General features: G+C 43.3%; 1 long non-coding RNA gene across 1 annotated transcript; it reads right to left on the bottom strand.

Annotated features, from left to right (window-relative positions):
- Positions 1-6,274: 6,274 nt before the first annotated feature.
- Positions 6,275-10,157, bottom strand: LOC135322314 (uncharacterized). The gene is made up of 2 exons (XR_010382812.1): positions 9,003-10,157; positions 6,275-7,787 (listed from the first exon to the last, which is right to left on the bottom strand). It is a non-coding gene; the product is annotated as an uncharacterized LOC135322314 (long non-coding RNA).
- Positions 10,158-10,699: the final 542 nt, after the last annotated feature.

Here is a 10,699-nt window from a genome sequence, read left to right as displayed (position 1 = left end):
CCAGCCCTGGGCACTGCTGGGGGAGGATCTGGGAGACCCAGGAGAATGAGTGTTAGAAAAAGGAAAGAGAATAAGCATAAAAGGCCCTGTCTCTACACCACCATACCATGGAATTCCACCAAATTACCAAGTAAGGGTGCAGCCAATATTAAGGTGGGCTAAGCAGGTTATAGAAACCTGGAAGTCTCAACCATATTGGAAATTCCAACATTTACTATGTTTTTTTCCCAGTTCAAGCATCAACTCAGTGGGAACTCTGTACCAGGGACTACACGAGGCCTGGAGTTCTCCCAAATACAGACCTCTATTACCACGTGTACAAACCACATAAAGGCCACCAGAAGAAAAGCACCCACAGATGGAATTACTGAAACTGAAAGCAGCCAACCAGCATATATTACTAAGAAAAATGGTGCTCCTAGAAATGGACTCATGGACATAGAAAGCCAACTGTGGTTAGCAGGCAGGAAAGGGGGGATTAACAGATACACGTTAATAAATATAAAATAAATGACAAGGACCTACTATATAGCACAGGGAACTATATTCAATTTCTTGTAATGAGTTGTACTAAAAACAATCTAAAACATATTTATACACATATGCATATGTTCATAACTGAATCGCTGCTGTACACCTGAAACTAACATTGTAAATTGACTACACTTCAATAAAAATTAATTTAAAAAAATAAGTAAAAATAAAAGCAACGCCATTAAGAAAAAATAAAAGAACACTCTAATCCCCTTAGCTGTAGCTGCTGAAGAATTTTGGTTGCAAGCACCAAGTCCACTGGATCACTCCAGCACTGGCTGTCACTCTTTCTGACCATCAGAGAGTCACTTGGCTTCACTGAGGTTAATTTTCTCTTATGTGAAAGGCTACAGTTGCAACTAATGATGTATAGAATCTCATCATTCACAAGCCCAAAAATTAGTGAGGACTTCCCATGGGCCAGGCTCTGGAGAGATGAAAATATAGGGTCCCAGTTATATTCATGGGTAGAAGAAGTTTATGCCATAAAGACAATAATTCTTCCTATTTTGATAGACAGATTCATTGCAATTCTGATTAGAATTCCTACCAGATTTTTCATGGAATGTAACAAGTTAATTTATGGTCAAGAATAGCCAAGAAACTTCTTTAGAACCACCACTGGGGAGGGGTGGATTGGTCATTCATTTCCACTGGTCTTTCTGATGTGATGAAAACGTTTAGGATAATAATTGTTGCACAACTGTAAATATGCTAAAAGCTGCTGAATTGTACCATTTAAATGGGTGGACTTCATGGTGTGTGAACAATATCACAATAAAGCTGTTATATGAAAAAATATTTCTTGACAATTATTTTTCCCTCTATACTACTTAGTCTGCCCCACAATTTAAGAAAAACAAAAAACCAAAACAAACCAAACTGTGCCAGGAGCTCTTTAGGACTGCAATGTCCCTGGGTCTCCAACGCCTCTGGTGGTGCTGTTCCTGTTAACACACCAAGCTGGGCTGGGCTAGTTAGGGAATGTAACTGTCTTTTTAAAATCGATGGTCACACGTTTCACCCTGGGAGAGGGAAGGAAGGAGGATGACACAGCCTTATGCCTTCAGCTCAATTTTAACTGAACCAAGCCCTGCTTTCAACACTGTAATCCCTCTCACTATAAAAACCCATGACACCAACAAGCACCGCCATCATAACACCTGAAAGTGTTCAAGGTACTTACCTGGGGCAGAAACACTGAGGGAGGAGACAGAAGCTCGCTTGGCACTGAGGATCCCTTTTCCCGACTCCACCAGTAGCTGGGCTTTACAGCCGGAGGCTCTCAGCCCAGGGAGCAGCGCAGACGCCACTGAGCTGTTCCTCAGGGAGCGGGAAAGGAAGACCAGGGCAGCCCCGGAGTCACGGGGCAGGGAAATGGGTGGAAACGCGGGCTGCAGCCCCGCTCGGAGGCCATCCCCAGCCCCAGCCCCAGCTGCCCCGTCCGGGTCCGCAGACCCCGCCCGCCTGGGACGCAGCCCGCCCAGTTGTGGGGACGGGCCGGTGGCCGAGGAGAGGAAGCCCGGGAGGAGAGGACTCGCGGGCGAGAGAGGGGAAGGGGACGCCAGCAGCGGACTGAGGGGAGCCCGGCTGGGTGAGAGGCGGCAGGTGCACACCTGGCCCCGGGAAGCTGTGGCACTGGGGCACTGGGGCAGGTGGCGAGGGCAGAGGGGTCTGGCCAGAGCAATTCAGCTGAACACAGGCTGACTCACGCCCTCGTGGTCTGTGACACGCGGACCGCCCTCCCACAGCCACCTGACCCCTTTCCCGGGAGACCCCACATTGCACTTCCACAGCCAGAGGCACCGGCCCCTGGCAGGAGCTAAAGGCCTGCCGAGCGACAGAGCTGAGAAGCCTTTGGGGCTAATCCCCGGCTCGGAGATGGAGCTTCCAACCCGCGGTCCAGCTGACACCGACCGCCCATGCGCAGGAGGGCCAGCAATCCGCTCTGGGTTCTGCAAGAGAAGGTGGGGCAGTGAGGGAGGGAAAAGATGGGAGGGGGAGGAGAGGAGGGAAAAAGTGGAGGGAGACAGATGGACCGGAAGAGCAGAGAGAAGGGAGGGATCTGGAAAGGGTAAGGTCCTAGCGGGGATGGAGAGAAAAAGCTTTACCTCTGGTGGCACCCTGAAGAAGGCGGCAGTCCTGCCTCTGTACCCTTCTGTAACACTTCAAGGCCCGCAGCTCAAGTTTTACCTCCCTGATCCAGCCCTCCATCCGATGCTGCTGCAGAACCCCTACGGGTATCACACCTGTTGCCCCCAAGCAGAGCAGGGTTTTCTGTTGGTCTGGGAACCAAGCACCCGCAGGTGTTGTCGCTCAGAACTACCTTGGGAAGAGTACATATTCCCCTTTTACACGCTGGGAAACAGGCAGGCACGATCTTTGCCTTAGCTCCACTGTCCCAGGTGTTGGGCTGGCAGGGAGCGGGGTGGTTCAAGATCAGAGCCCCAGACAGAGCAGACTGCCTGAGTGTTGGTGCATAGTCCCCATCCGTCCTGGGTAAACCACACTCCACCCTAGTGGAACCATCAAGGGCTCACAGTAGTTCCCTGGGTGTGGGAGAGCTGTCCTCATGTGAAGGCAAAGCCCAGCTGGGCTAACAAGCTAAGTCACAAATCTAAGTGTGATAAGTGTCGGTTTACTGATCTAAATTCTGCTGGGCTAACTCGTAAATCTGAAGTTTAGTGTCAGTTTACTGGGCTAACAAGCTAAGTCGTAAATCGAAGCTCAACAAGTGTCTATTACAAGTTGACAAGCACCAGTGTGCTGATTCCTTCCTTTTTGTTGCTTGAGCCTTATTGGCTAATACACCCTTACTTGTAATTAACCCTTTAAAACTTCATGTGTATGTCTTGGAGGTGGGTGCTCAGAACTTCGGAGCAGAAGCCCCTCTGAGCCCGCCGGCATAATAAATCTGAGTACGCCAACACTCCGAGTGGTGATTGTTCCTTGGCTGGCCTGTTGTTTCCATAACACTCAGTTCCAGTGCCCAGCTTGCTAGGTATATTGGAGTGCTACCAAATCCAAATTCATTCTCTTCAGTGCAGGACAGGCCAATAAGTTGGGAGACCAGGTGTTGGGGCATGGAATAGCAAGTTTCTGTAGACCTAGATGGCAAACTAATGTCCTGGAAAACCATCTCCCCAAGTCAGAATTCAGGCTCCTTTCCTACGTGCTTGGTTGTTGCAATCTTCTTGGTGTAGGAATTCCTTCTTGTTAGAATCCTTTGTTCTTGCAGCTATCTGCCTGGGTCAAATCTCTGTAAACCTCTAACAAAACAAACGTTATTTTCTATTCTGCAATTTCTTATCTTTTTATGAATGAAAATGTGTTAAATATACTTAAAGATCAGAGCCTTCAGAATAGGTTCTCCTGTATATTTCAGGCTCTAAGCAACATTGTTTTACAAGCAAGATGAAGCCTAGGAGACAGAGCATAGGGTTAAAGTCAAAGGAAAAGATCTAATATGGAGTCAGATTTGTTCTGTTCTATTACCCAGGCAGAAGCCACTTGAGGATTTAAATCCCTTTAAGTTAAAAATAACTAAAACTTTAAAGGAATTTACATACATATGTGGGAATGTGCATAGCATATCTGGAAAAGCACCCAAAGGATAGTAAACAGTGGCATCTCCAGGGAGGGCTGAAAGAAGACAGGATGAGGGAAAACTTCTTTCAATTGTGTATTTTTGTGCTCTGTTTGAATTTTTTTAACCATTTGCATGTATTTCTTTTTCAGTTAAAAAATGTGTAATGGAGCAAAGGAGTAACTAGCTCAGCAAATACAGCAGCCATGGAATCACTGAGTCATCACTTTTGATTTAAGCCAGGAAGCATTTATTGACTCACCTATGTGCCCAGTGCTGTTTTAAGACTTCTTTTATTATTATTATTATTATTATTATTATTATTATTATTATTAATATTATTATTATTACTATTTTTATTATTACTATTTTTATTATTATTATTATTTTATGAATTAATAACAAGGTATCCCTCACCCCTGCCCATGGCTGGTGGAAAACCAACTGAGTTTTTATTGAGTTGTTTTCCAAGGAGTAGAGATGAGTTATAAACTGAACACATCTTAAGGCAAAACAGTCGGAGTGGTTTTCCAGCAGGCCAGACAGCTATGAAGGGTTTTCAATAGAGGCCCCCAGAGGCTGAGAGAGAAAGCCTCGAGGACCCTACAAAAAGCTGCCCAAACTGTCTTCTCCATGACAATACTGAAATAGGAAAGAACAAATCTGACTCCATATTAGATCTGTTCCTTTGACTTTAAAAAAGCCAAGTTAATACTCTCCGGTCTTTTCATGGGTTATGATGTCACAGAGGAGATGGACAGGTCAACAAGGAACCACTCTGCCGTGATCACGGAGCCGGGGAGCGGGATGGGCGGCAACATGTGTGACGCAGTTGTAGCCGTGCCCGCGTTTCTAGGCAGGTACCCAAAGTCGCCTCGACAAGGTGTCAAACACTTGTGCCCACGTCCTCATCACCTGACATGTATTAAAGAGAAATGGAAATGTATAAAAGGCCAATACCCTTGGTGGGTACACCGTCCAAAGAGCAAAGTCACAGTTTGACAACTGGCCATCTCGGTTCCCTGGGCTTCATTCTTGGAGAACCTTAAAAACCACTCCTCTGTCCTTAAGAAGTGCTGCATATTTGTCCTATCTTTGGCTCAGGGATGGAGCACGTTCAAGTGAACTTTAATGTCTGCACAGATTTGACTGTCTTTCTCCAGGTTCACTTGTCCATTCTAAAGAGACCTGAGCTAAGTCCATCCTCCGTAAGATCTATTCCCTCCAGTGACTGCTCATTGAGCCTGCAATTAAGAGCCAGCAGAACAAGAATGTCCTTAGCTAAAAAGTTCACCCACCCTTCACTGCTTTCTTAATCTCCTCTCCTGGCTAATTGCAACAGACTATCACCTCCCTCCACCAAGCTCCCCAACTATGTCAGTTTGTCTCCCCAAAGAGAAGGTAAGGTCCATAAAAGAGGAGACAACTCCATAGTCACGTCTGAATTCCTAGCATAAAGTAATGTTAAGAAATAGAACTATGATTATGGCTTCTTTCCTTTAAAACCTTTCTGGTTATTTGATTGAGACCTTGGAAGACAGGTGTTTGCATTCAAGTATCTTGATCCTCAAGACTCTGGAGGCCTTTTTCGGAATGGCTGCTCACTGATTCATTCAAACCACAGCTTCTCATTCCAGGAGTAGCTGTGATTCTCTGCCAGGAGTTTGTGGTTACTCTCATGCCAGAAGAGCTTTAAACTATATCCTTACTTTGGATTTGTTATTTTTCCCCTCTTCCAAAAAAATTGACTTTCCTTAATGTCTTACCTTGAGGAATTTTTTTTCATAGTTAACCCTTTAGTAAACCATGCTTCTCGGGATGGGCTTGGCCTTACATATGATCAGTCATCCAACTCCCATTGTGAGAGGACTCGGGCTCACCTCCTACCCTCCAGTCAAGGCAACTGAAACTCAGTACAGGAGCCAACAGGCACCCCAGGGCTTCTAAGGCTCGCGTATCACCCAGAATCCCTGCTTTCTGGTTTGTCTTGGCTTCTGAGGATTTCCCCTCACTTTCTTCACAATTAGCTGTGCAGCTTGAAAGATGAAGAAGGAAGGTTTTATTTCTTAATCAGCATTTTAAGAAACTTGTGTAATGAAGGTTTTCACGAGTTTCTAGAACCCTCCGTTGCCGAGACAGAAAACACACTAGATATTTTCTAAGTTTAGCTATCATGTGTATTTTTTCTTTTCTTTTGTTTTCTTAACTGCAAATAGACATTTTTTAATTAAAAAAAATAAGGCCCCAAATAGGATAGAGACTTGAAGGGGCATACAAAATTAAAGGGCAAAGACAGAAAAATGATAAATACTCTACAAGGTTAATATAATACTTACACTATGGATCAGATCAGCAATTCTCAGTAACAGCTAATTGAAATATGTCCATGAGGTAAAACGTCTCTCCTGTCAGGAGATGGCTAACAGAAAATAGAATTAAAACAACAAACTAAAATTCTAAGTCTGGCGAGGTACAGAATTCTACCAGCTAAATGTGTCTTCTTCTGGAAAAGAGGGAGGCTCACCAGCTCTTTACTGTGGAGCCTGAGCCCAGGGGATGGCGGTGAAGTGAGCTCTGTAAGTACCCAATAGCAAACTTGTGATGAATAAAGAGATGTGAGCTTTGATGACAGAGATGATACTACTATTCACTTGTCCTGTAAAGTATGTCTTCACGTTCAGTGATCAATACCTCAGCGTCCTCAGGGATTAAGATTATAGGAAAATTCACAGCCCGGGCCCAGACCTCCTCTTTGAGCTCATGACAATGCACTTAGATATCTCAAAGGCAACTCGAGCTCCACCTGCAAAGAGCTGACTTCACGGTGCTCCTCCCATAGCCGTCCTACCCAGGGCCCCTGGTCGGGGGGCAAGGTCTCCCTTCCTCTCCCAGCTCAGGCCCATCACTCACAGATGTGACTGGACCCCACCTTCAGGGCCCAGATTTCCTCAGTCACCGAGTCCCACCACCCACACCTGAACTACCAGGTACTCACTGGCACTCACTCAGCACTGACTGTGTGCTGGGGACCACGCTGCACACTGTGAACACGTTATCTCACTGGATCACCACAGCAGTCCTGGGAGGTCGGTACATCACTTCTTCAATTGATTAGATAAATTGTTTACTTCCTTGAGTGCATCATCCAAAGTGACACAGCTACTCAGCCACAAAACTGGGACTGAAAACCACTTGAAAATTCTACACTCCTACACCTGGCAGCCACCCTAATCTGACTCATCACATCACCTCCTGCAGAGCCTTCTAAATGTTTCTAAGCATTCTACAAGACAAAAGTGATCTACGAGAGCACCCCACTCCCCTACTAAAAATCTGTCAATGACGGTCCACTGCCCTTAGGAGAAAGCCCCACCGGGCCTGAGCACAGCCCAATGGCCCGGCATCCGCGTTCCCTGCGCGGCCTCGCCGCCTCACCCACCACACAGATCTACACGTGCCGTGTCCAGGACAGGGATGCTGACTCCGTACAACCCGGGGCTCGTCTCACTCAAACAATGATCACCTTCTTCAGTGTTCACCCTCTTCACTGCTGACGGTCAGAAAAATATTTTCTCAGGATGAATCAATATCTTTTTCCTTACAACTTCCTGTCATTGATAATGAGCTCCATCCAAAATACAGAAGACCTAATTCTCAGTCTCCTTATCTGTAAAGTGAGAATAACAAGGAAATATATGAAGTTTTAAGTGAAATAATATACATGTGAGGCTGAGGGACAATTCCCAACATACAGTAAGCACTCAATATGTGCTTACTTAATATTAATAGGAATATATTGCATTCCAGCAAAATTAACTCAATGTTTTATGGCTTTGTCCAACAGACTACAGACAAACATTTGGACGAACACCTTTGAGCAGATCAGCCCAAGCGTGCTGGGAGAGGTAAGCACTGACTCCAGTTACAGCTGCAGCCAACCAGCACTACGGGGCTGGGGCAGTTTGCTCAAACTCTTACATGTTGCTTGAGAATTTAGTTGTCATTAATGAATAAAGACAGGTGTTCTTTAGTCAAAATTCCTGAAACATATATCTTCAAAGATTGATGCAAATTTGATTTCAAGTACAACACTCTCACTAGAAATTATTTGAAAATGATAGTCTTAGCTCCTCTGCACATCAAAAGGGCATGATCTTAATGTATCTGACTACACCAAAAGTGTTGTTTAAAGGAATTTAAGATGAAGCCATCCTAAATAAGCTCTCAGTATCATCTTCACAAAGCCCCACCCAAGGGTCTCATTTCTCACTTCCACATAGGTGTTCAGGTAGCTTAACCTGGGTCTTGGTTTCTTATAACACGGGGGTGGGAAGAGTTGTGGATAGATTTATGTAGCAAATATAAACCTAGAGTATTTGCTGTGTAGAAATCCTAGAAATAAACAAATTAATATATAGTCCTACCCTCAAGAAGCTCAGCCTTTCCATTTACAACAGCATTAAAAATAAAATGAGAGATAAATTTAACAAAAATTTACAAGATTTGTACATTGAATATTTTGATGTATCACCGAAATAATACTTAAAAGATCTACATATATGGAACACATCCCATGTTCATGGAATGGTAGACAATATTGTTAAAAACGTTAAGACTCCCCAAAGTGAGTTACAAATTCAGTGGAATCCTTATCAATATTCCAGCTGACTTCTTTGCAAAAATTGAAAAAGTGATCCCAAAATTCATATGGAAGTGCAAGGGGCCCAGGTCAGCCAAAACAATCTTGAAAAAGCAGAGCAAAGTTGGAGGACTCACTTTAAAGGGTACTAAAAAGCTATAGTACTAAGTCAGAATGGTACTGGCATAAGTTTGGATAAATAAATCTATGAGACATAATAAAAACCCAGGGGGAAAAACTTACATTTACAGTCAGTTTTCCACAAGGGTGTCAACAACACTCCATTGAAAGAATAGTCTATTCAACAAATGGTGCAGGGAGTGCTGAGTATCTGCAGGCAAAAGAATGAATCTGGAATCTGGACCCCCATATTTTAAATAAATAAAAATTAATTCAAAATTGATCACAGACAGAAACGTAAAAACTAAACCTATAAACTTTCTAAAAGAAGACACAGTATAAATCTTTGTGGTCCTAGGATAGGCTTTGGTTTCCTAGATACAATACGAAAAGCACAAGTGATAGAAGATAAAAGCAGATAAACTGGACTTCATCAAAGTTAAAACCTTTTTGTTACAAATTACATCATCAAGAAAGTGAAATGACAGGGGAAGGGGGTATATCAAGTGACAGAGTGCATGCTTAGCAAGAAAAATAAAATAAATCAATACATCTAATTACCTCCCCTGTAAAGAAATTGTTTTAATGCTTAAAAAAATAAAGTGAAAGGACAATCTGCAGAATAGGAGAAAAATTTTGCCAAGCATGTATCTAAGAAGAGACTAGTATTCAGGATATATAAAAAATGCTTACAACTGAACAATACAAAGAAAATCGACCCAATGTTTAAATTTGCCAAGGATTTAAATAAATACACAAATGGCCGATAAGCACATGAAAAGAAGCTCAGCATCACTAGCCAAATCAAAATCAAAATGAGTTCTCATTTTACACCCACTAGGACGGTTTTAATCAAAACATGGACAATAACAAGTGTCGTTGAGGAGGCAGAGATACCTCATTTGCGGCCAGTGGAAAGGGACAATGGTGCAGCTTCTTTGGAGAAGTCTGGTGTTTCCTCAAAAGGTTAGAGTTATATGGCTCAGCAATTCCACTCCTACATGTAGAGTCATCCCTCAGTATCCTCGGGGGGTTGGTTTCAGGAACCCCCCACCCTGGATACCATAATCCAAGGATGTTTGAGTCCCTTTACAATCAGCCATCTGGATCCATGAAGTGGAAACTACAGATATGGCGGGCCAACTGTACAGCCAACAGAATGAAAACATATTCTCACAAAAACTTGCACATCAATATTCATGGCAGTATCATTCAGAGTAGACAAAGGTTACAAACAATATCCATCCATCAATGAATGGATAAACAAAATTACCAAGAATAGGCCCACAAACTTTTGGTCATTGAATCTTTGACAAAGGAGGTGAGAACATACAATGGAGTAAAGACAGCCTCTTCAGCAAATGGTGTAGGGATAACTGGACAGCTGCATGTAAATGAATGAAGTTAGACTACTCCCTCACAGCATACACAAAAATAAATTCAAAATGGCTTAAAGACTTAAACATGTAGACAAGACACTATAAACCTCTTAGAAGAAAACATAGGCAAAATATCTGACATACATCTCAGCAATGTTCTCCTAGAGCAGTCTACTCAAGCAATAGAAATACAAGCAAAAATATACAAGTGGGATGTAATTAAACTTACAAGGTTTTGCACAGCAAAGGAAACAGTAAGCAAAACTAAAAGACAACCTATGGAATGGGAGAAAATAGTTGCAATAAATGAGACTGACAAGGGCTTAATTCCCAGAATATATAACACCTTTTACACTTGATAAGAAAGAAAAACAAACAATTCAATCCAAAAATGGGCAGAAGGCCTAAAGAAGCTTTTCTCCAATGAAGACATACAAATGG

The sequence above is a fragment of the Camelus dromedarius genome, chromosome 2, assembly GCF_036321535.1.
Source record: "Camelus dromedarius isolate mCamDro1 chromosome 2, mCamDro1.pat, whole genome shotgun sequence".
NCBI classification, from domain to species: domain Eukaryota; kingdom Metazoa; phylum Chordata; class Mammalia; order Artiodactyla; family Camelidae; genus Camelus; species Camelus dromedarius.
The sequence above is the reverse complement of the archived record's forward strand: the minus strand, read 5'-3'. Positions and strand labels throughout refer to the sequence as shown.